The 24,277-nt window shown below is 47.8% G+C and overlaps 1 pseudogene across 1 annotated transcript in view; it reads right to left on the reverse strand.

Annotated features, from left to right (window-relative positions):
- Positions 1 to 565: 565 nt before the first annotated feature.
- The window catches only part of LOC144124324 (bestrophin-2a-like), a 28,529-nt pseudogene continuing 4,817 nt past the window's right edge, over positions 566 to 24,277 (reverse strand). The window contains exons 2-8 of the transcript XR_013313151.1: positions 14,439 to 14,573; positions 8,008 to 8,174; positions 6,483 to 6,640; positions 4,747 to 4,824; positions 3,071 to 3,229; positions 1,439 to 1,519; positions 566 to 721 (exon numbers count right to left, since the gene is read on the reverse strand). The product of XR_013313151.1 is annotated as a bestrophin-2a-like (transcript). The remainder of the gene's footprint in view (positions 722 to 1,438; positions 1,520 to 3,070; positions 3,230 to 4,746; positions 4,825 to 6,482; positions 6,641 to 8,007; positions 8,175 to 14,438; positions 14,574 to 24,277) is intronic.

Here is a 24,277-nt window from a genome sequence, read left to right on the forward strand (position 1 = left end):
CATCTAGGTTCTATGTTTCGTTCTATTTTTGTTTCTTGGGCGTATCGGTGTCTCCCTTTTTGTAGACGATAGATGAAGTTTGATGTATAAGATTTAAAAAATGGTCTAGAGAGGTCATCGTTTCATCATGCCGCAATATATTTTTCGCTTACCTTATCATGAAAAGGACTGAAACACTAATGGTGTCTCAGAACAGACGTACACCTTCCTAAGCAGAAGTAATCTGGACTCCAGCAATTGGTCAAGTTCTTCATATGAGCACGGACATTTTCCTGGTCCAGCCTTGAAACTTGCAAAGGAAACTGTTAAGACGTCACGTTAACACGCTTCGCACAGTTACGCGGTGTCATTACTCTAAGGGAGGCTGAATTTGCGGCTATTATAAACTGCCAAGATTTAGAAAAGCCGAGTAAGCGTAATACCGCTGCCGCCTTCCCTGCCACCATCCAACACTTCATTTGAGACAAGATATTTAGCCAGGCGCTCGCGTGTTGTGATAAGATGCAGACCTGCATTTGTAGTAATTCGGGGGAGAAGGGTGGAGTGTGCCCGCATGCAAGGCCCCTTACTGCATGTAGGCGACGGATCCGCGATACGTCCTTCTTCTTGTAGCTGACCGAGGCGGCCGTGTAGGGCAGCTGGTAGTCGGTCATGTGGAAGTACGAGTCCTTGACTAGTGAAGCGCCGGACCGTCCAACGTGTCGACGCCCAGGTACGACACCTGCGTTAAATGAAAAAGAAAAGAAAAGACCAACAGGTTGGACAACAGGACAAAGAAGCATTAGGATGCAGCGTTTTCCTGGTAAGACCGGCCAGGTTCTCTTTACGCGAAATGCAGCATGATGATGAAAACGACATTCATTTATATGACAAAAAGTTCCCCGGCCACGTAGGTGCAGGAAGAGACGCTAATAGGAGCAGCCGAATATTCTCTCTCTGGTTGCCTGTATGCGAAACAATTTTTTAATGGAGTATGTGCCAACTAGGCCAGCAGCAGATCTGACTGAGCCAAGGCTAAGGAAATTTCCAGCCATGACGTAGTTGCAAAGCGACTTGTGTGAATGCCTTTACTGCTGCAGAGTTTCGGGAGCAACATTGTGAGGGGCTCTTATATACGTGGCTGCGGGTTAGTTTTTTTACTTCAAAAAAAATGTATTTGAAAATAAGCATGAAGGGGTTCGTTTTATCATAAAAGGACGTTGCCGTTTCGAACACTTTCTCCGGTCTTTTTTTTTTTTTGGCAGGGTCGCACAGAAAACTCACAAAGAAAACCGTAAAGATAGAAGCTGGTGCCAATATTTCTCTATATAAGAGCGTACGGCGAATTCCAGGCGTATGCTTTGTGATGGCTGTGTAGCGTGCAATTCTGAGGCTACACTCTGGTTCTTCGCGGAGATTCGCACCACAGAGTCGACGTTGCTTCCCAGCGCGCGCTCACCTTGAAGTGCCTGTCGATGATCCAGTTCAGCTCGAAATCTTCGTCGTCGTCTCCGAACGGGTTGATGAGCTGCTCAGCGACCTTGACATACATTGAGAATAAAAAAACAACAAGCTTTCAAGTTGGAACGGTGACTTATTCTCAGCGAGGATCATCGGACATCTCTGGTACACGAAGAGTGCGTTACCTTAATGCTAACAGACGAGCTGTTTAGTTAAAACCTTCCTACAATACAATGGTCAGCAAAATATAGGTGCCTGTAAGCCTAATAAGCTCGCTTCGAGCTTGTCAAGCCGCATGTTCTCAGCTGTTTTTGGCGCCATCATTTTTATGTCTCGCACTCAAAATCAAGCAGCTGGCAGCCATTTCCTGGAAAACAGCGTTAACTACGCTTGCTAACAGCGCTAACAGTGTCAACTGTGCTAATTGATTTTTAACGCGATAGCATTAAGGATCTCGTGTCGCAGAAAATCCGTCGTTGGTGTCGTCGGCGGACTTCGGTGTCGTTGACCTCAGCGAAAATCCACGAAATATCCCGAGGAGCAACCTATATGAGGCAGATGGGCAACCTATAGGTCACGTGACCTTGCGGCATCATCACAACCTACCCACCAGATTGTGAGCAAGCTGCACACCGTGGCAGGTGGCAGTTAAAATAATGATTGGTCGGTCGGAATGAGCAACCTGGGTCGCACAAGCCCCACTGGTGGCAGCGTACTTGCGATCCCACGGTAGTGGCTTATCGCTTAACCGGTGCACCACTGAGACAGGAGTGGTATGAGGACTTCCAGCTATCTATGAATGTTAAGTAGATAATGACCAATTCTGCATATATTGGAATTAACCCATTACGCTATCGCGTCATACCCTTTTAAGGCGTAGATTAAGCGTCCCTCCAATTTTTTTCTCAATCTTTCCATAGCTGAGCTTAATTTTTTGCGTTCGCAGAAACACGACAGTCACGTTTTGATGGGAAACTCCCCTGCGATGCTTCATTTGCTTGGAAAGCAGCGAGAAGCTTGCGGTCTAATCCGGGCTGCGCTTGGGTTGCCCTACACTGCAAGAAGTGCAGTAGAGAACTTCATGCAGTAAGGTATATCTTCTTGTAGCGACTCCCCTTAACAGAGTTTCCACAGAGGCCCACGCATTCTTCGAGTGCTCCTTTGCGATTCAGATGCGCTTAGAGTAGTGTGTAGGCTTCAGCTGTGGGATCCAATTCACGACGTTCGGCGTCCGCAAGGGGGGCGCAGTTACGTAAGTGAACCTGTGCACGTGACAAGCACAGATTCATAGTAGGGGTTCATTGACCTTGCATATATGTGCGCCTGAGCACTTGTGTGAATGGACGGACAAATATGAGCGCACAACATATACCACACACTGGGAGACCAGACACCGGTTGAGTGGGCACTATAGGGAAACCAAACGCACGGAACCGAACAATGACAGACAGGGGCACCGTTCGAAATGTGACCATATGGTGCAGTTCACGAGTTCACAAGCCTGCAATAGTCACACAGACGTGCTAATTAATCAGAGCACTAGTTGTCAGGCCCAAGTGCAGATATTCGCTGTAGATAGCGGCTAGAAAAATAAGGCGAACAGCGACCTCCCGACACCGACAGAACGCACCTTGAGCAGGCCCATGTAGAGGAAGTACTGGATGACCGTGAACACGGGAACGTAGAAGTCGAAGTGGTGGCGGCTGTCGATGATTGGGTCCGGGCTGTGGATGTACTGCCGGCCGAACAGCGCCGCGGCGAAGAAGGAGTACGTGGCCAGTGTCACCACCTGAGCCAAACGGTGGGTCTCAGCGGAGAAGCTGTGCCGTGAACGCGCCATACAGCGCCACTTGCAACCCAGGTGTAGAAGATGGAAGGCTGTTCACGCGACCCATATGCTTGCGAATACGATACGCCACATTTGAGGATGTTCATGGCTGTATACGTCGAGCAAGGCCCTCAGTTCTTTGACCGACGTCATACGTGGTACACCACGACAGCCAGGCTCGAGAGAGTGCAATCGTGTCCGGCCGTGGGTCCACGTTACTTGAGCGCAAACTTAAAAACTAAAAACAGTGCATTATTCGCACAGGCAGCTAAAGAATTTTTAAGCTCAACGTTTTGTAATGACCAAACGGTGACCTCGTGGAGTGACGTCTAATCTGCGAGCGAAAACCGGTCTGTGGTCCTTGGTCTGAATGCCCAAACGTTCATTTTACCAATGCCGCGCACTCATGTGAGTCTATCTGCTTGAGTTCCGCCGGAAAAATAATCGTCTTGTGCTAGCAGCGCACTTACTGTTGCCCATATTTGGGTTCTCTAGGTTTTTCCACGACATCGCCTGGTCGTTTTTGTTTTATATAGTTACTGCTCTCTGAGCAAATTCCAGGACGAGCCTTGACACGTTCGTGTTGTTCCCAGATGTAGCTCACGATGTCAAAAAACGGAAACGGCTGCATTTGGCTGAAACAGCCGAAGAGAAAAAAAATGCCGGCAATCACCCAAAATGTGTCGCTCGAATAATAATTGTTAATTAGTTTGGGCGTTTAAAAAGATATATAATCCCGCACCGCCTATGGCACAACGGGCGAGTGGCAGCGGCAACTTTGCCCTGACATATGGTTGTTGTGTAAGCTTTTACAAGATACTTTTGACATCAGTCTCATGCTGTCGTCTCAATGCGCTTCTCCTGCTCGTTGCGTCGAGTTCACCAATGCCGGCCCTCAGACGGCGTGAAAATGTTGAGTGGCACGGGCGTGCCTGGCCAGAACTGGCCTGACCCTGAACTGGCCTGACCCGGCTCCCGCTGCTCCGGCTGTGCTTAGTGTGACTTCATGCGTTCAGGCATCTTACCTGCGCCTGGGAGCATGTTGCGATGTAGTGAAGGCGTACTGAAAGAAGTACAGCTGAGGTTACTTACGCGAGCAGGAGAAGAGCACTAAGAGACACACTGCAGCGCGCTCAAACTCTGCGTACTGATGATTAGCACTACTTCATCAACGAGAAGGCCCTCTCGTAGGAAACATGAGGAGCCTGGAAAGAGCGAGAGCGCCGGACTGTAGAAGAACTGGCCGCGAAAAGGCGATGAAAGCTAAGAATTAAATGCGTAGCGCGACGGAGCCCTATGTGAATATATACCACGCACTTCGAACGTATTTCACAATACTCAAGAAGGCAGACATTTCATATCGTCCACAGTAAGTGCAAGCTGACTGCCTGCACTGTATAACTCACCGGCCTCCGTAACATCGGTCCTATTCTATTCGCAGCGCAGAGGGTGAGGGGGAAAGAAGCGATGGAACGAACCTGAGTGTAGACGAGAGGAATGCTTATCCAGTCGTAGCTCCACAGGAGGCCGCACTTTGACCGGAAGTCGTTGAACTCCTGCGAGTTGATTCAGCGCCCCCACTTAGTGTAGTTAAGCGGTACACACAAAGACGCCGTCAATACGACATGTTCAAATATTATGCCCTTCTTTCTTTATGCAAAGTACACTGCCGGAGCTTGTGAAAGCAAAAGCGAGGTCATCATCACCAACCCACTGCAGCGCAAAGGCCTCACCCATGTCTCTCCAATCAACCCCGTCCTTTCCCAGCTGCGGCCACCGTACCCCACCTGACTTCCTGCCGACCCTTGCTACGCTTGCCTTCTATTGGAATCCACTCCGTTACCCTTAGGGACCAGCGGTTATCTTGCCTTCGCAGTACATGCCCTGCCCAAGCCCATTTCTTCCTCTTGATTTCGACTAGGATGTCATTCACTCGACGCCCTAGCGAGGTACTGTAAAACTATTTGTGGAACAGCGATATTCCGGGCGGGGACCCCGGAACAGGAGGGGGGGGGGGGTCAAGGGGGGCTTTTGTTAGTTGCTTTTGGTTCGTTATCTCGAAGGTTCCTTGCCAGCTTTAAATTGAGGGCGGCCAAGAACTGCCTGCATTCAGTTCGATGACCACCCAGCATGCTTGTGGCTATCGCCGCCGCCGAGTCATTCAGTTCTTAGTGGGCGCGAGTCAGCCCCTTAAAGTTTCTTTTGGAAGGCTTTTCGTTGCCTTCCTGACTGCTGGAGTGTCGTCACCACAGCGTGACAGTTTGCATGAACCTTTCAACATTCATAAATAAAAATAATAGAAATATAAAATTTATTATGTAAATGAGAATTACCTAAATAAATTACAAAATAAACTCGAAGTATTGCCCCCCCCCCCCCCCCTCAAAAAAAAAGTTCCGGAGTCCCTGCGGGGAATGCTAGGCCACACGAAACTATTCTCGACACTGGTGAACCATGTTTGGCCGAAAAGAGTTTACAAGGCCGTCCAACGTTCACTTGTTCGCGCGCCACGACGCCTGCACAAAAGCGTCGAGGCGTGGCAACGGGCACTGCCCTTGCGCTCATTTTCAGTGATAACAGCGCGAAAAAAAGAGGAAGGTGACACAGAAGAAGTCTACGACAAGACAAGCGCTTGCCTTGTGCGATAGTCTCCTGCTGTGTCTCCGTCCATTGTTGAGCTGATATCACCTAAAGGAACACTGAGAAGAATAAGTTGGCCTCTACCGATAGGGCACTACGTTAACTCTGATCAGAGTGAGACCGCTTTCACCGAAGAATGAGCTGTTACAAGTTAGACAAGGTCAAAAATGAAAATACAGGCGTCGCCACCACCGGCAAAATACGCAGAACTTCGCAGCCGATTTTAGGGTGCCGATCCTCGAGGCTACACTATACCGTCATTCACTCAGAAACGATGTAGACGTGACAAGTTTGAATCAAGTGTCGGGAAAATTTTTGAATTGAATTTTCTCAGCTATAAACGCGTATTTTGCAATCTGCCACCTCAGCATCCGGCGAGGAAGAGGCCCACCGTGTAGATGGGAGGACTACCCCTTTTCCTGATGCCAATCTTTCTGAAAATAAAGTTGTTCTCTCTCTTGTCGCCGGACAAAGTAAACATAGCCCAACGGAGCCGGCGAAACAAGTTGTTGCTAAGAACAAAAGTTGGACGGAGGTGTGCTCAGTGTCCCTTCAAAATGGACGCCTTGCTTACCTCCATGATGAGCTTGACTCCCTGCGCGTCGGTGATGCGGCACTCGCTCCTCGCCTCACGCAGCAGGTTGATGAACCAGGTGCACGGCACCCAGAAGGTGTTGAACTCGGTCGACGGGATTGACTGCCACAATTCCATCTCCAGCTTGGTCATGAAGCCTGCGCCGATCGCACCACTTGAAGCGCAGGGGCGATCGTCACTTCAGAACCAGTCTGCTCTGAAAGCATCGCTTTTAGGAGCAAGAAACGTTCACGCCACTCCATTATCTATGGCTTGAAGTCTACGCGTCCAGCGAACGGAAGGGGCGTCTTTTGATCTGCATTATTCGCGCGCGCGCACACACAAGCACGTGCATGCAAACACAAAAATACATAAGCATGTACGCATGCATGCATGCATGCATGTATGTACGCATGCATGTACGCATGCATGTATGTATGTACGCATGCATGTATGTATGTATGTATGTATGTATGTATGTATGTACGCATGCATGTATGTATGTATGTATGTACGCATGCATGTATGTATGTATGTATGTACGCATGCATGTATGTATGTATGTACGCATGCATGTATGTATGTATGTATGTATGTATGTATGTACGCATGCATGTATGTATGTACGCATGCATGTATGTATGTATGTATGTATGTATGTATGTACGCATGCATGTATGTACAGTATGTATGTATGTATGTATGTATGTACGCATGCATGTATGTACGTATGTATGTATGTATGTATGTACGCATGCATGTATGTACGCATGCATGTATGTATGTACGCATGTATGTATGTATGTATGTATGTATGTATGTATGTATGTATGTATGTATGTATGTATGTATGTATGTATGTATGTATGTATGTATGTATGTATGTATGTATGTATGTATGTATGCATGCATGCATGTATGTATGTATGTATGTATGTATGTATGTATGTATGTATGTATGTATGTATGTATGTATGTATGTATGTATGTATGTATGTATGTATGCATGCATGCGTGCATGCGTGCATGCATGCATGCATGCATGCATGTATGTATGTATGTATGTATGTATGTATGTATGTATGTATGTATGTATGTATGTGTGTGTGTGTGCATGCATGCATGCATGTATGTATGTATGTATGTATGTATGTATGTATGTATGTATGTATGTATGTATGTATGTATGTATGTATGTATGTATGTGTGCCATCAACGTCAAATGAAACGCGAACAGAACAACTGAAAGAACAACGCAAACATGTCAGCTGCTGGATAGGAAATACGGGCGGGATTTGTTGAAACTTACAAAGAGCGGTGCAGCAGCTGCAGGTGCGCGGCCAGCTGCGGGGCGCGCACCTACCACTGCGTGCCCGAAGTGGCAGGTGGGCTCCCTCCTTACGTTAATTAAGCATGCCGGTGGCCTGCACTTGTGGCCACACGCTTGACCCCGACCCTTGCTCACGATCAGGTTTGCGACCTCCTTCGCCGCGCAAAGCAGAGGGCTGTAGGGTGTTATACCGACCGGCCTCGATGAGGTGGTCCTTGGTGGGGAAGCGGCGCTTGACGGCCTTGCTGATGGAGCGCAGCACCAGGATGAGGCTGAGGTTGAGGTAGCGCATCAGCGTGCGCCTCAGCATGCGGCTGCTCTCGTCCTGGCCCGGCACATACATCATCACCACGTTCATCACCCTGCGCAGGCGAGTGCCACATCCGCGCTACTACGTGGTCGCCATTTCGCGCACATTCCATACGACGCAAGCGAAGCGAAATCGAAAAATATGTTGGGAGAGACTGAATACAAGCGCGGGTTATTTCCAGAGCAACGATCGCTCTTCGTATGAGAAAACGAGCCGCATCCGTGTTTATTTTTATCGTTCAGTGAGCATCCTACTGTTTTTATGCTCGCGTTTAGTCTGTCTCGTTCGCATTTCATTCGCGTATGATTTCGCGCGCGCCCTTTGTCAAAAATATGCAGGCCGTGAGGATTGCTTCTGAACCTTTCGGTGTGGCTCGTTTTGCCCCCCGTTTCTGGGACTCAGGATTTCTCGGCGGTGAGGGGAACTGTAATACTTCCGTAAGGTGTGTCCGGTCTGGCTCCAGTGAAAATCTGTCCCTCATACGCTCGTCACAAAAACTCTTCGGCGGCGCCAAAGAACGCGCGCGTAGTTCGGCTGGCCCCTAGAAATGAGCGGCTGCGAGGCTGGCGCCATTGCGCCAATGCTTGTTTGTTTTTCTTTTTTTTTACTGAGAGATGCATTTCACCACACGAACAACACGACGATGGATCAAATGATATAGAAACAAATAATAACAATCAAACTGTCGACAAACAGACATGTGACGGCAAAATTTAACGCATTTCTGTGCCTTGCTGACCGTTGGATATACACAAATTGACTGAGCCTGCGTCAATATCTACGTAGCGAAGCCATCGGGGCCACAGTACAGTATACGGTGAAGTACACACTATACACATTGCAGCGCAGTTCAGTACACAATATCCTAAAATAGAGTACAGCACAGAGAGCCGCATTGACGAGATCCTGTCATCATGAAGTTCAAGGCAGTTTTGACACCCAGAACCGTCGGCTGAAAGCAGCAGGTTGCCCGACGAGACTGCTATCCAGTGTTGCAGAAGGGATTCTGCAAGCACTTAGAGGCAGAAAGTAAGTCACAACCACATCAGAATAAAGGAAGCCGTACTCGGTCATTTCTTACATTAATGGCATTTCCCACAGTCTCAAAAAGGTAGGAGCAAGAGCTGGTGTAAAAGTGCTCATGTCAGCACCCAACAAGTTTAGAAGCCTGTACGCCAAAGTCAACAGCGAACAAAGGAAAAAATCAATGCAAGAAAAAACACCGGAAAAAACATGTGAAATGTGTGAAAAGCGGGGTTTATGAAATACCTCTGTCATGCGGACGCACCTACATTGGTCAAACAGGGCGCTGTTTGAATAAACGGCTTCGAGAGCACAAAAGATCCCTTAAGGGCGCCACCAGCAGTAAATTAGCAAAACATTGCAGAGAGCATGAATGCGCTCCGCAGCTTATCAACACAATGGTCATCCCGTCATATTTTGGTCAACGAATCAGGAAGATTGAAGCAGCCTTCAACATCCGACCAAAGAGCGACGTATGTGTCTGCATACCTTCAATAGCGCTTCGTTACAGAGAAATTGATTATCTGCGTGCGATGTCTTAATATTTCACCACGTGTACATCTTGTGCGTTTTTCATGCTTTTTTCTTTTCCTTCTTATACGAGCGAGATGTATATATTCGACGAACGTGCATTAAATGTATGGTTTTTATTCAGCGTCGTGTCCTGCCTCTCTCTTTTTTTGTTTCGTGCTGCGCAGCTCCCGTCACAAGATCATGCACCAACCAGCCCAAATTTTCACTTTGTTAAAAAAACATTTAATGTAAACAGGTAAGTCTGAATGGCCTAGCCAGCAAGCATTCACGCGAGTGGACTGATGTATTACACCACCTGTAACGTATGTGCCTGAAAGTTGGCACATATGTGCGCTTAGATGCCTGAAGTCTGCATGAAAAAAATAATTTTATTGAGCCAGAGCCGAGAAATCTAGAATTAACCTTTTGGGGCCGTCCCTGGGACGCACGACTTTTTGGACATGGTTAGTTGTGGGGACGTTTTTTTGACGTCTTCGGGAAAAATGAGGACCTCCAGGGGACATTCCAAATGTCCTGATGGGATATTTCTGGGAGATTTTGAGGAGGTTTTCTGTTTGGTGGGTATGTATGTATGTATGTATGTATGTATGTATGTATGTATGTATGTATGTATGTATGTATGTATGTATGTATGTATGTATGTATGTGTGTGTGTATGTATGTATGTATGTATGTATGTATGTATGTATGTATGTATGTATGTATGTATGTATGTATGTATGTATGTATGTATGTATGTATGTATGTATGTATGTATGTATGTATGTATGTATGTATGTATGTATGTATGTATGTATGTATGTATGTATGCGTGCATTTATGCGCGTATGCTGTTGGCGTGTATGTATGTGTATATATGTATGCTAAGAGCAATTCCTTATAAACTGGGTGGCGGCAGGTGCCACCGTGCTCGGTATCCTTTTACGCTATATCTACCTGACCAATCTTCAAATAAATTTAACGGGATCATGTATAAATTCCCCATTTTTTTCTCAGATATAAAATTTGATTTTACTTCTGACAAATCTTTAGATGGATGGATGCATGGATGGATACGGCTGAACCCTTTACATCGGGCGGTGGCTCAAGCCACCTAGCCATGTCTTGTGAAATTTTACTCCTGTCTTGCTTTTAGCCACCAATCAGATAACCTTCGCTTGGTTACTTCTAACCTCTTAAAATCCACTTTCCCTTCACTATCCCTAAACCCCAATGCCTTGGGTAAGTCAGCCCCGCTGCCTCCCACTGTAGGGTGAAGCCCTTTACAGAAAAGTATCAAGTGTTCAGCTGTTTCCTCCTCCTCTCCACACGCAATGCACAACGTGTCTATCTCGTGGTACCTGACTCTATACGTCTTAGTCCACAAAACTCCAGTCCTGGCCTCAAACAACAAAAAACTTCCCCTACAATTATCATAGATATTTTCTTTGACAATTTCCTGTTTAAAGGTCCGGTATGTTTCCAGTGCCGATTTCGTCAGCATCCCTGTTTTCCACAAAGCTCTCTCTGTTCCTTTAACCTTTTTCTTAACCGATAATTGCTGATTTGCCCCCTTACTGCTGTCCAGATATTTGCTTGTCAATTTTCTAGTTCACTTTCTCCATTTCGTGTCAACATTCTTTATATATAGGTATCTGAAAACTTTCCTAGCCCACCGCTTTTCCTCCATCCTTCTCAATCGTTCCTCAAATGCTATCTTACTGCTAGCCTCTCTGCTCTCGAAAGACGTCCATTTCATATCACCCTGTACCCCCTGATTTGGTGTATTGCCATGTGCTCCCAAAGCTAACCTCCCTACTCCCCGTTGCCTAATTTCCAGCCTTGCTTGAACATCTGGCCTCATACACAGAACCGCATTCCCGAAGGTCAGGCTAGGGACCATCACCCCTTTCCAGATCCCTCTTACCACCTCATACCTATTGTAATTCCACAGTGCCCTATTTTTCATGACAGCTGCATTCCTACTAGCTTTATTCATTACACATTTTTCATGCTCTGTCAGATACTCAACGCTGTTATTTATCCACACCCCAAGATACTTGTACTCATTCACTACATTTAGCACGAACTCCTGTATTCTATGCTCGCCGCCCTCTTCATTAAATATCATGACTGCAGATTTTTCCTTACTATACTTGAAGCCTAATCTATCTCCCTCTGTACTGCATATGTCTAACAACTTCTGCAGGTCTTCCTTGTTGTCAGCCATTATCACTCTATCGTCCGCATATATTAGTCCCGGTAATGTCTGTTTAATCAATTCCCCTTGCTTGAAAAAAGATAGGTTGAAGCCTAGTCCGCTCCCCTCTAGCTTGGCCTCCAAACCTTGCAGGTACAACATGAACAACAAAGGGGACAGAGGACATCCTTGTCTAAGCCCCCGCTGTATCTCTACAGGCCCTGATACATTTTTTTTCCCCATTTTATGAGCACTCTGTTACCTCTATATATATCTTTTAAAAGATTAATTACTCCATTTTCCACATCCAATGTGCCCAATATGTCCCACAAATGCTCCTGAGTAACGTTGTCATAGGCTCCCCTAATATCCAGTAATGCTAGCAATAAGGGCCTATGTTCCTTTTCCGCAATTTCTATACACTGTTTCAATGAAAATAGATTGTCCTCCAACCTCCTTTGTTTCCGGAACCCATTCTGTAGTTCCCCTAACACCCCCTCGTTCTCCACCCAAGCCTGCAGTCTATCCTTTATAATTTGCATCACCACCCTGTAAACCACAGATGTCACTGTTATGGGGCGATAGTTACTTACGTCTGTTTTGTCCCCCTTTCCCTTATATATCATGTTCATTCTACTTAATCGCCATTCATCGGGAACTTTCTCATCCACTATCATTTTGTTCACTACCTGTATTAATGTTTGCTTGGATTTTGGTCCTAACTTCTTTATCAACATAATCGGGATACCATCTGGTCCTGTTGATGTGCCACTAGGAACCTTCTTCTCTGCCCTTTCCCACTCTCCTTGCTCAAGTGAAGCTATTGCTGTAACCGGTCTATCCTCCTTCGATAAATTATGTACCACGTGCTTTGCTGAAAATTTTTCCGTCATCCTTGTTCCTATGTGTTTTATTGCTTCATCCCCTTCTAGTCGAATACCCTCATCTGTAACAATAAACCTTTGTTCTAGCCTAGTTTTATTACTCATTGCATTTAGATGTTTCCAGAATTTTTGGGCTGCTTTTCTATCCTTTTTATTTACTTTTGACATCCATTGGGCACCCTTTCTTCTAATTTTCTCATTAATCAAATAGGATGCGTCCCTTCTACACTTTATGAAGGTATCCCATTTTCTGTTTACTTCGGGTTTTGGTTCCCCCCTCTTCTTGGAATATCTGTGTTCCCTGGATGCTTCCTTGCGCTTTTCTATTGCCCTCTTGACCTCCTCATCCCACCAACTCTTGGGTTTGCATCTTTTCCCTTTTAGCTTTACTCGCACCTTAGCTAGCTCTAGCTCCAGTAATCGAGTTAATTTGGTATAAGTCCATTCTGTTTCACTATCCTCAAAAATTACTTTCTCGATTTGTTTGGCTGCTACTTCCAATTGCTTTTCTGAGTAAAAATTTCCCCCTGATTGTTTATCTTGCTTCAGTCCTACATTGCTTTTTCTTCTGAAGCTCAACTTGATACGCTTGTGGTCACTACCTAGACTTCTGGAACCATCTATGCTCATTACCCCTAATCTGTTATACACCCTCTGTGACATTAGTGCATAATCTATCGTCGAGTGCAGACTCCCCGCCTCCCATGTTATGAGCCCTTCACACTTCTCGGTGCTGTTGCATACAACTAAATCATGCCTGTCACACATGTCCTGCAGCATGCTTCCTGTCGAATCCGTGTACCCATCCAGGTCTTCTATGTGTGCATTCATGTCGCCTAGTATAATTATCTCGCCCTGTCCTCCTAGCTCATCAATGTCGCTTGCAATACATTCTAACATTTTCCTGTTTTCCTCTTTGACATTAACCCCTGTCCACAGGTATACAAAGCCAAGGGGTCCTTCGCGAGCGCCACCCTCAATCATAGCGGTGGACTTAGGAACGTCCTGTTACATCGCAAGGGCCACGTAGAACGTGATCGAACGCTGAGGAGGCAGCTGTGTGAGATCTCTCTTATGCTTCCTATGACATCAAGACTACCAGAACCGAGGCCCTCGTTAAGCTATTTAGCAGACAAGGGCAGAAAAATGAGGGGCTGGTTACTACACACACATGTAGAAATCCAACAGTCATATGATAGGGAAGTGCTTGTATTACTGCGAAAACATTATTGCTATGGGTCAAGCCAGACCAAAATCTTGCGATGTACGTGCCATCACTGCCGACAGTGCCGCCATCCCACAACATCGTTTACACTCCTAGCGCCCCCGCTTGGCCGGTACTCTCGCGTACACCGAGCCGCCGTCGCGCTCCGCCGTCCCCGCTCCCCACGCGCGAAAGCCATCGGCGACGGAATCACGCGTGCAGTGTCTTTGCATGCGATTGCCTTCGAGGCTGTGTTGTCTCAATTGCTTCCGCTCGTCCTACTCGGGTTAACCACGTTAAAGCACTACCATTTACGACATGAAAACAGCAAAGCGACACCGCGAAGAGAGCACACCGTCGCGTCAACGTCCACTTTACCTGTTAGGGCTGACTCACGGAAATCTGTGCCAACGAGCGAGCCTCGCAGTCGGAGGAGGGAGAGGAGTAACAGGAGGCTGGACGTGGCCGCAGGGCGAAAGAAGGAGCACGAACCTGTCGGGCCAAGGGATCGCCATGTACTGGTTCCACCACCGCGTCGCCGTGAAGGTGACGTAGAAGCCCAGCATGAACGACAGCGGGATCATCTCCATGAAGTTCGAGCAGTAGTATACCGCCAGCTCGAACACCCTGCGCGGCGGAACAGCGAAGAGAGTCCTCTCTTCAGTTGATGCAGCCCTCGGCCACAAGCACCCCTCCCTCCTCTCGAGCAGGCTTTCGCGCAAAGGGCGCAGCGTATACAGTAGAGGGACGGTTCTGCTTTTTTAGATTTTCCTATTCGTCTTGTATTTCGTGCTTAGTGCACTTCCTACGCGAATAAGGGTGTTTCTTAACGCGCCACACCAGTGAACATGATCGGCTCTCAGTTATCATTGACATGTGAGTTATCATGGGAAATAAATCAAAACGCGGCTAACACGGCGAAGAGAGCAAAGAATTAAAAATGACATCACCCCATTAGCATCGAATTTTACCTTTTGTTATGGTCCGAGTTAATACACTGTTGTTAAATGTCCTTTTTTCTAGCGTTTATGAAACATTTTCTCAAACTCAAACAATAAAACAGCATATCTGAAACTTTCTTTAAAATGTTATTGTAGCCCAGCAAGACGATACCCGCCAATCATGATCCACCACAACTTCAGTCAACAATTTGCAAACGACTACTTACAATTATTCAAACAATCGTTGCTTGATATGGGAGTGGACGAATGACTACGTGCTTACAAGTGCATTTGCACGGCAACGTGGGTTCGCATGTTATTGGGAGTCTGGAGTCACACTGTATTACTCCGAAACACGTGAAGCAAGGAGCGTGCGTAGATGGGTGGCATGGTTCCTTGCACCCGGTTCATGGTAGCTGGTGTCGATTGTATGATTAGAGATTCCATCAGCCGCCGAGATGACACGTTCCTTTCCCTGGCGATGACAGTGGCGTGGTCCCAGTCAATCGTGTGAGTATGCTCTTGCACATGCTCGGCAATGGCGTTCGTCGTGTGATTATTATTTCTGACGTCACGTTTGTGGTCGTTAAGCCTTCTGAGGAACCTTCCTGTTTCGCCAAAGTAAACCTGGGGGCAATCAGCACATGGGATCTCTTAGATGACACCGGGAAATGCTACAATCAACAGTTTGTCTTTCACGTTCACGAGCCGGTTACGGAGCTTGCTGGTCGGGATGTGGGCAATGCGCATGTCATATTTTGAAAACACGCGCGATAGTGCCTCGCTGATTCCCTGCACGTAAGGAATGGCAGCACGTGCCTGGAATGTCTTGTTGCTTTGTGTTTCCGGCTGTAAGATACGCTTCTGAATATTGTAGACAAAGCGGCTAGGGTAACCGTTATTAGTCCTTTCTCGGTGAATCGTCCTCAGCTCGTTTTGAAATGAATTTTCATCTGAGCATATGCGTACGGCACGTATTATTAAGGACGATACCCCCGACGTCTTGTGGCAAGCCGGATGACAAGACATAAAATTGAGGTAGCGACCTGTATGCGTAGGCTTCCTATAGACCGAGAAGTAGAGGGCGCCCTCATCCCTGCGAACCAGTACATCCAGGAATGGCAAAGAGCCGTCTTTCTCAAGTTCAAGGGTGAACTGTATATGCGCATTCTGGGCGTTTAGGCTGTCCAGCAAGCGTGAGACGTCTTGTTTCTTCAAAATGCAGAAGCAGCCGTCTACGTAGCGGTAGAAGAATTTGGGTGCAGGATAGAAGGTGGCTAGTACTTTTCTTCCAGGGCTTCCATTACCAAATTGGCCATTGTATCTGATATTGATGCCCCCATTTCCGCGCCTTGTCTGCTGATAGAAACTGCCGCCGTAGAAAAAATAAGTGTTGCCAAGGCAAAATCTCAGCATCTCGCAAAGTTCCGGAACGTCGAAGGGTGTGCGGCCAGGGAGACCAGTGTCAGCTTGCAGGGCTTTTTCACATGTAGCTACTGCTAAATCCACTGGTACGCTATTAAAAAGCGATGTCACGTCAAACGAAACCGTAATGTCGTCTTCACTCAGCGAGATGCCATGTAACTTAGATGCAAACGTGGACGTTCAAAGGTAGCTGCGTTCAAGACGCACCTGGACTTCAACCTCGCGTGCAAACGGGAGGACTTAACGCCGAGGAGTCTGCGGCTAGGAAGACTGGTCGCCACGTCTTGGGGCCACCGGATTATTCGACAGGCCGAGCGGAAGCTGCTGCAGGCGCGTGTTCTAGAGTGCCGTCAGAAGCTACGGACTTTGGAAACACAAACGTTCTTTGCTCGTCGGCAGCTCGAGCATCTGATGCAGGAGGACTTTCCAGAAGTGCAGTTGCACGCGAACTTTACCGCTACTATGAGGAAACGTCGTCATAGAAACTACAAGCACTCCGACCAGAAGTGTCCCAAGGCGCACAAGACGTCATCAGCCTTTCCTCCTATACGCCCCCGGAAAAGGAGGTTGAGGTGCTGTCCCGTGGTTTCAACACGTAAACATCACCGAGGCCAAGCGAAGTTGTGTGCGCAGTCGAAAGAGCGGTTAGTCAACTTCTCTCTGCCGTTCGAGAAGAGGCACGCATCCGTGCCATTGGTGTGCTCTCCGGATTGCGGAAACACAGTGCAAGAACGCGGTCGTGGGTAGCAGAAAAGCAAGCCATTCGCAGCCTGCGGAGTAACAGTAGCATCACCATCCTTCCTTCCGACAAAGGCAACGCCACAGTCTTGCTTGACAGGAGCGACTACAACAAGAAAATTTTGGACCATCGGACTTACACTCCTCTAGCCCGTGACCCAACAAGCAGACTACAGACCAAGCTGCGACAACTGCTGGCCAGACTTCAGTTTGGTCCCTCCGCACCAAAAGAGCCTTTATTACCGGCTGCTCTGCACAAACGGTTCAGCTCCTGCAATTTACGGCCTGCCTAAAGTCCACAAGCCTGGGATACCGCTTCGACCTTTTGTCGACTTCACCAGATCGCCACTTTATAGACTATCGGGCTATCTTCACCAGGTGTTGAGTCCTCTAGCCGGTAAGACATCAACGCATGTCGGAAATTCGTCCACGTTTGCATCCAAGTAACATGGCATCTCGCTGAGTGAAGACGACTTTATGGTTTTGTTTGACGTGGCATCGCTTTTTTACTAGCGTACCAGTGGATTTAGCAGTAGCTACATGTGAAAAAGCCCTGCAAGCTGACACTGGTCTCCCTGGCCGCACACCCTTCGACGTTCCGGAACTTTGCGAGCTGCTGAGATTTTGCCTTGGCAACACTTATTTTTCCTACGGCGGCAGTTTCTATCAGCAGACACAAGGCACGGCAATGGGGGCATCAATATCAGATACAACGGCCAATTTAGTAATGGAAGCCCTGGAAGAAAAAGTACTAGCCACTTTCTATCCTGCACCCAAATTCTTCTACCGCTACGCAGACGACTGTTTCTTCATTTTGAAGAAACAAGACGTCTCACGCTTGCTGGACAGCCTAAACGCCCAGAATGCGCATATACAGTTCACCCTTGAACTTGAGAAAGACGGCTCTTTACCATTCCTGGATGTACTGGTTCGCAGGGATGAGGGCGCCCTCACCTTCTCGGTATATAGGAAGCCTACGCATACAGGTCGCTACCTCAATTTTATGTCTTGTCATCCGGCTTGCCACAAGACGTCGGTGGTATCGTCCTTAATAACACGTGCCGTACGCATATGCTCAGATGAAAATTCATTTCAAAACGAGCTGAGGACGATTCACCGAGAAAGGACTAATAACGGTTACCCTAGCCGCTTTGTCTACAATATTCAGAAGCGTATCTTACAGCCGGAAACACAAAGCAACAAGACATTCCAGGCACGTGCTGCCATTCCTTACGTGCAGGGAATCAGCGAGGCACTATCGCGCGTGTTTTCAAAATATGACATGCGCATTGCCCACATCCCGACCAGCAAGCTCCGTAACCGGCTCGTGGACGTGAAAGACAAACTGCCGATTGAAGCATTTCCAGGTGTCATCTACCAGATCCCATGTGCTGATTGCCCCCAGGTTTACGTTGGCGAAACAGGAAGGTTCCTCAGAAGGCTTAACGACCACAAACGTGACGTAAGAAATAATAATCACACGACGAACGCCATTGCCGAGCATGTGCAAGAGCATCCTCACACGATTGACTGGGACCACGCCACTGTCATCGCCAGGGAAAGGAACGTGTCATCTCGGCGGCTGATGGAATCTCTAATCATACAATCGACGCCAGCTACCATGAACCGGGTGCAAGGAACCATGCCACCCATCTACGCACGCTCCTTGCGCCACGTGTTACGTATATAAGTCGCGACAATTTCTTGTACCGCTCAGTGATCAAGGAACCCGTACGAGGTTCCGAAACGTCTTTGAATTTCATGACATGGTCAGTGACCGCATTCCTGTTTCTTTAATACAATGCCTGACCAGACGAACTTTCGTCGAACCATTGATTATGTATTACTCCAAGCTTATATATCTATCCCATGGGAGTGGGCTTAGCGCATCTGTATCTGGAACTTTTACGATTACCTTTAACGCGTCACCCCGAATGACTGCATGCGTTCAAAACGATCTCCGCTGACATTTAAATGGACAGATAAATCTTAACCGTCCACTTTGCCATTCACAGGATGAGGCGCAGCTTTAATTAAGTCCCGCAGACGGAATAAAATTAACATCCCCAAGCCCCGGTCTGCGGTCCTGTCGTCTGTCACTAATAGACGGGCGTCGGCAGGCTCTTAAGACAGAGAATTAAAGGGGAGGCTATCAGAGTGTATAACGCCGCCGCCACAAAGCGTCCCGCGCGCGCCTGATTCATCAGGCGGGCCTGTTTTGTCGCTACTCGGGGGCGCAGGATCACCGAGGCTCGCGAACTTGTCTCCGCCGCCGACGCCACACGTCCGCTGTGTTGCATGCAGCATACCCGAGACCACCCGCGCCTGACTCCGTGTCCCGCACACGTGCCTTGCAGTACTTAGGTGCGCGCGGAGAGCAGCGAGGCAGCCCGCGAAGGGGGCCGCACCACACTCCGGCCCGGCCTCTTTTGCGCCTCTCGGCGCACTGCACGGCGGGAGCGAGACGAAGTTCAGTTCCGCCTGGATTCGCTCCAAGGCTGCGTCCCGCCGTGGCGCCGGGCCAGCGCGTCTAGCACAGCGGCACCCTCGGCGAGCTACCTGGGCTCCTTGGTGGAACAGCGGAGGTGGTGGCGGGGGCCGCAAGACGGCCTGTCGTCGCGCAGATGGCGCGGAAGTCGCTTCATTGTGCCGCATTTTGGTGGCGCGTGATTACGAAGGCCGCGCGTTTCCCCGGACAGACCGAGCAACCTAGCCCACCGCCAGGGCTCCGAAGACGGCGTTCTAAGCCTCATTTACCAGCGGGCTAATAATTGTTTTTTTTTGGGGGGGGGGGGAAGGAAAAATGGCGCAGTATCTGTCTCATATATCGTTGGACACCTGAACCGCGCCGTAAGGAAAGGAATAAAGGAGGGAGTGAAAGAAGAAAGGAAGTAATAGGCGCCGTAGTGGAGGGCTCTGGAATAATTTCGACCACTTGGGGATCTTTAACGTGCACTGACATCGCACAGCACACGGGCGCCTTAGCGTTTTTCCTCCATAAAAACGCAGCCGCCGCGGTCGGGTTCGAACCCGGGAACTCCGGATCAGTAGCCGAGCGCCCTAACCACTGAGCCACCGCGGCGGGCAATTACCAGCGGGCTGAGCATTCAGATTCGGCATTTCCAGATGATTCTCGCTTCGTCTCGTGGGATCGTTATGTGCCGTCATTGGACGGGGTGTTCTCGAACACAAGCATGGCTACATCAGTATTTTGGCTGCATCGCGCCAAAGAAAATACATGCGCTTGAGAGAAGCTTGCAGGCAAAGCAACCTCTCCAGTGTACGTAACTCGTCGAAATAGCCAAAATTTGTTGGACCACAACGCCAAAGGTAACCGCGTTTTCGAAATTCTAAAAACTGATATAGATATTACTCGCGGTTGGCTACACACCTTTCAGTAATTAAAGAGCCTAACAGTAAGAGTTAAAAAGTTTACTATTCAATATTAGTTAACCGGCCTGCTAGTTAGCACTTCTTAGCTGTATTCTGATGTAACACACCGCCGGCAATGCTATGCCGAACAGCGCTCTTCTAACTCAAAAACCCTATTTTTAAAAATTGTGTAAAGTCTTAGATGAAACACCCTGTATATTGGTATTCGAAATGGGTGGGAGTTCAACAGAGCCATGAGAATTTGTGTTCAAATCAAGTTTGTTCTGAATGAATCTTTTCTGCCAGAAAAATTTGCACTAATACAGCGATCTTCTAGCGAGACGCAGAACGTCGCTTTTACAACAGTGCCGAGTGGTTTAGTGAGCCGGGTTGGTCTCGTGTGGTTTCGTACCGCAAACAAAAAAGCTTGCCATATATTCTCGAATGACGTGTGGGGAGCCAATCTTAATTACTGTTGCATGCAATCTGCTTTCATAGCTTCATTCTCAGGTAACCGACAAACGCTAACGTGTGTCATGCAATGTTCGCCTCAGGACCAGCGCGATCAAGAGAATGGAGCTGTCAGACCGATCGCATGTGCAAGACTGTGCAATGGACAGCGATGCGACAACGCTACGGTTATTGTTTAAAATGGGCAGTATTAGCAAACCGAGAACGCAGCAGGACCCGCGGCCGCATCGGATTACAGCCGTTTGCGCTCGTACGGCGGCGAGCTTCGGGAAGTGCGCTCCTCGCGCTCCTCCCGTCGGCGCCGCAGTTATTACGCTCGCCTTTTGGCTGTACATGAGACGCGTATGCAAGCAATATAAGGCATTAGACAAGTATCATCGTTTTCCTGTTGCCAGACGTTAGTTATTCCTCAGCTAGTCCACCCAGTCTCATCGCATATAGTCATGCCGTTTTGTCACGGTACTTGCTGTGTTCGCGAATGATCTTGTGTTGTGCTGCTTCGTCTCAGTGTTGTGCTTCCGACGTGCTGTTTTCTCGTATTCCGCATTGCCTTCGCGGGATTCTTGCCGTCTTGGTGAGTGCTTTTTTTTTTACATTAAAAGCACCCAAGTCCAATTCATGTAAAAGCACTCAACAGATACATGACATCACACAACTGCACTTCACCGGAATCCCCGGTTAGTCAGGACGGAATACATTAGTCAAGAGATGGGGTGGGTCCTATTTTCACAATGCACTGGATGGCCTTTCTGCATAGAAACAGTGCTGACAATGTCGTTTTCCCAAGAAACATTTCCAGCTCGATAATTAAGGAGAGGGTGGGGAAGGGGGGGGGGGGGGGTAAGATAGTATGCTATAGTTGTTGCAAATCTGCATTCTCTCCATCTTCACCCAAGTTCGCGGAGTTTCTGCTTTGGCCAGTGCCACTGCCCGCTACTAACATGGCAGGAATTGACGTTAGACTGATGTCGACAGGAAGTGCATCCAGCCGCAAATTTCTTCAGGAATGTCACTTTTCCAGTTTCAGCCAAAAGTGAAGTCACCGAAATGGTCGTTCTTGAACATTTCTCTGGGAAGATAGTTTATATAAGCCGACATATTTCACCTTTTAATCAAGCAGTATACTCAAGTCAGATCAGGTCACCTTTACTTGGCATCGCATAGATGTCGGGAGCGCAGCCAAAAAGTCTACACGTGATTTTCAGCAAATCGACGCCACGCTGCGGCAGCGGCGCGAACTTGTCCACACAGGATCAATGCATGGGGACTCGTGTCGTTGGCTCCGTTGCGTGAGTGATTCGTCGGGCCTTCCAGACGTTGACAGAGTTTTGCTTTCAAATACATTTTAGCAGCGCTGTTGCATACAGTTTGCGCGGTAGGGAGAATGCAGATACGATGAATGTCACTGCGTGAGTTCTATGGTGCCATTAAAGAACAGAGAGAGCTTGGGAGCAGAAAGGTTCCATGCTGTAGCCTGTAGTGGAGCGTTTGCAGGATTTTTGTTGCGAAAGACGGTATGACACACATCACTTCGATGTGCATCAAGTTTTCTGAACGCTAATTACCGCCTGATAATCAGCTATTCAGCTTCATTATAGCTTTCACACTGAGCTGTGCCTTCGCAACTCCACCACAGTTGGCGGCAGATAAGACTCGACGAACAATAAGAACGAGCACGTGCAGTACCGAGGCATTATAGAAAAATTCATCATTGATAAAAAATTGAAATGAGTAGACGTAGCAACGCATGACGAGCGCCACAAATAACGTCCTTGCCTTTTGGCTATACAGCGTGCTCCTGTCTTCTGCACATGGGTGCGCTGCCGGCCAGCCGCTGACGCCAGCACAGCGTTCGTCTACAGTTATATGGGGTATAGTTGGGTATATTTGGGTATATTGGGGCATATGGGGTAACATAGGGCGTCTTGCGTTACCTCAACGACAGTTCTTTTGCGCATAATTTTCTTTAATGCAGTCCCTTGCGCCGCGGCGGCGGATTAGTAACTAAACTGTTCTGATGCTGAATACGAGGCCGCGGGTTCGATGCCGTAACGAAATATATGCTAGATGTAAAAATTTTCTTGTACTGATATTTCGCTGCATGTTAAAAAAAAAGCCTTGGGGTTAACCCGCGTCCGTTCTACTATACGGCGCCTTAAAAACCTCAATGTACCTCCAACAAGTAAAAATTCATTTCGTACTAGACCGAGCCATGGCAGCGCAGCTCGTACCACTGGTTAAGCCATATCCCTGAAAATATTATGTGCTGTACTAGAGCAGTCTATGCAAATACATGACGCCCTTTGTTAAATATCCCTGAGAACAGGACTAAAGTGCACATGCCAAGCACGAATGGTTTTGCGCATGACTATCACTGCAATATCTGCCGTTATATACTGCGTCGTGCGTGCATGGTGATGTGGGGCTTCGTTATCAGCGGTGTGGGCAATATAATAATAATTCATTCCAACTCCATTTCATTCTGATTCTCGTCATTGCGCCACGTCTTCCCCGTCACTGCGATCACTCAGTCAACAGGCGGGCAGTAAGAATCGAACATAATCGAACAGAAAGAACTGTTGTACTATATCAGCCTTACATTTATCACATGTTTTCCAGTCGCTGCTTATGAACAGATTGAGAGCACAAGGCGCAGTTGCTCCGAGGAAACAGTGCGTGGAGAAAGGCGACCTCATTCTTCTCGCTTTCTACCTGTATAAACACGATCAGAAATCTATATGTACATCTGAAGCAGCTCATGGTTAATAAAATTACGGAAGCCACTAAATACTGCTTACGTGCCTTAAATGCGAAAGCAGTTTCTCATCGTGAGCTCCGCTGTGAGGTTCATTAAAGATTCATTCATTTCTAATGACACTCCTCTTCATTAACATACAGTCGTGACTCGTAAGGAAACGCATAGGTTCACCTTTACTCGCCAAGAAGCAACACGGTTTCGTGGCCTAGTATACGTTGCGTGCTCGCACTGCAATCTGGAGGTCTACGGCGGACGGCGGCTTGTGTGCTAATGGGACATATAATGCCTGTAGCGCTAAAAGCAAAAATTTACGCTTTTAGCTAGTGATTCACCCGCCGTACAACAGTTTTCGTCGTCGACATCGTTTGCTTTCAGATTCTCTCCAAAGTGCGCAGACCGCCTGCCGCTACGCTTTCATACCGGACGTTTCAAACGCCAGAAAGCGATTTTTTCTTTGTCTCTCGTTTATCCCTTTGCATGTTCGAGAAACGATACACTTGTTGACTCTCACAATGGGTCCATTGTCGGCAACAAGCACAAGTTTAACAGTAATAAAAAAAAACAAGCTCGATTCTCCTTCGGGTGACTCCAAAAGCAGTCCTCCGTAACGCTGCCATATTGGACTA

Source organism: Amblyomma americanum, chromosome 3 (genome assembly GCF_052857255.1).
Source record: "Amblyomma americanum isolate KBUSLIRL-KWMA chromosome 3, ASM5285725v1, whole genome shotgun sequence".
Classification (NCBI taxonomy): Eukaryota; Metazoa; Arthropoda; class Arachnida; order Ixodida; family Ixodidae; genus Amblyomma; species Amblyomma americanum.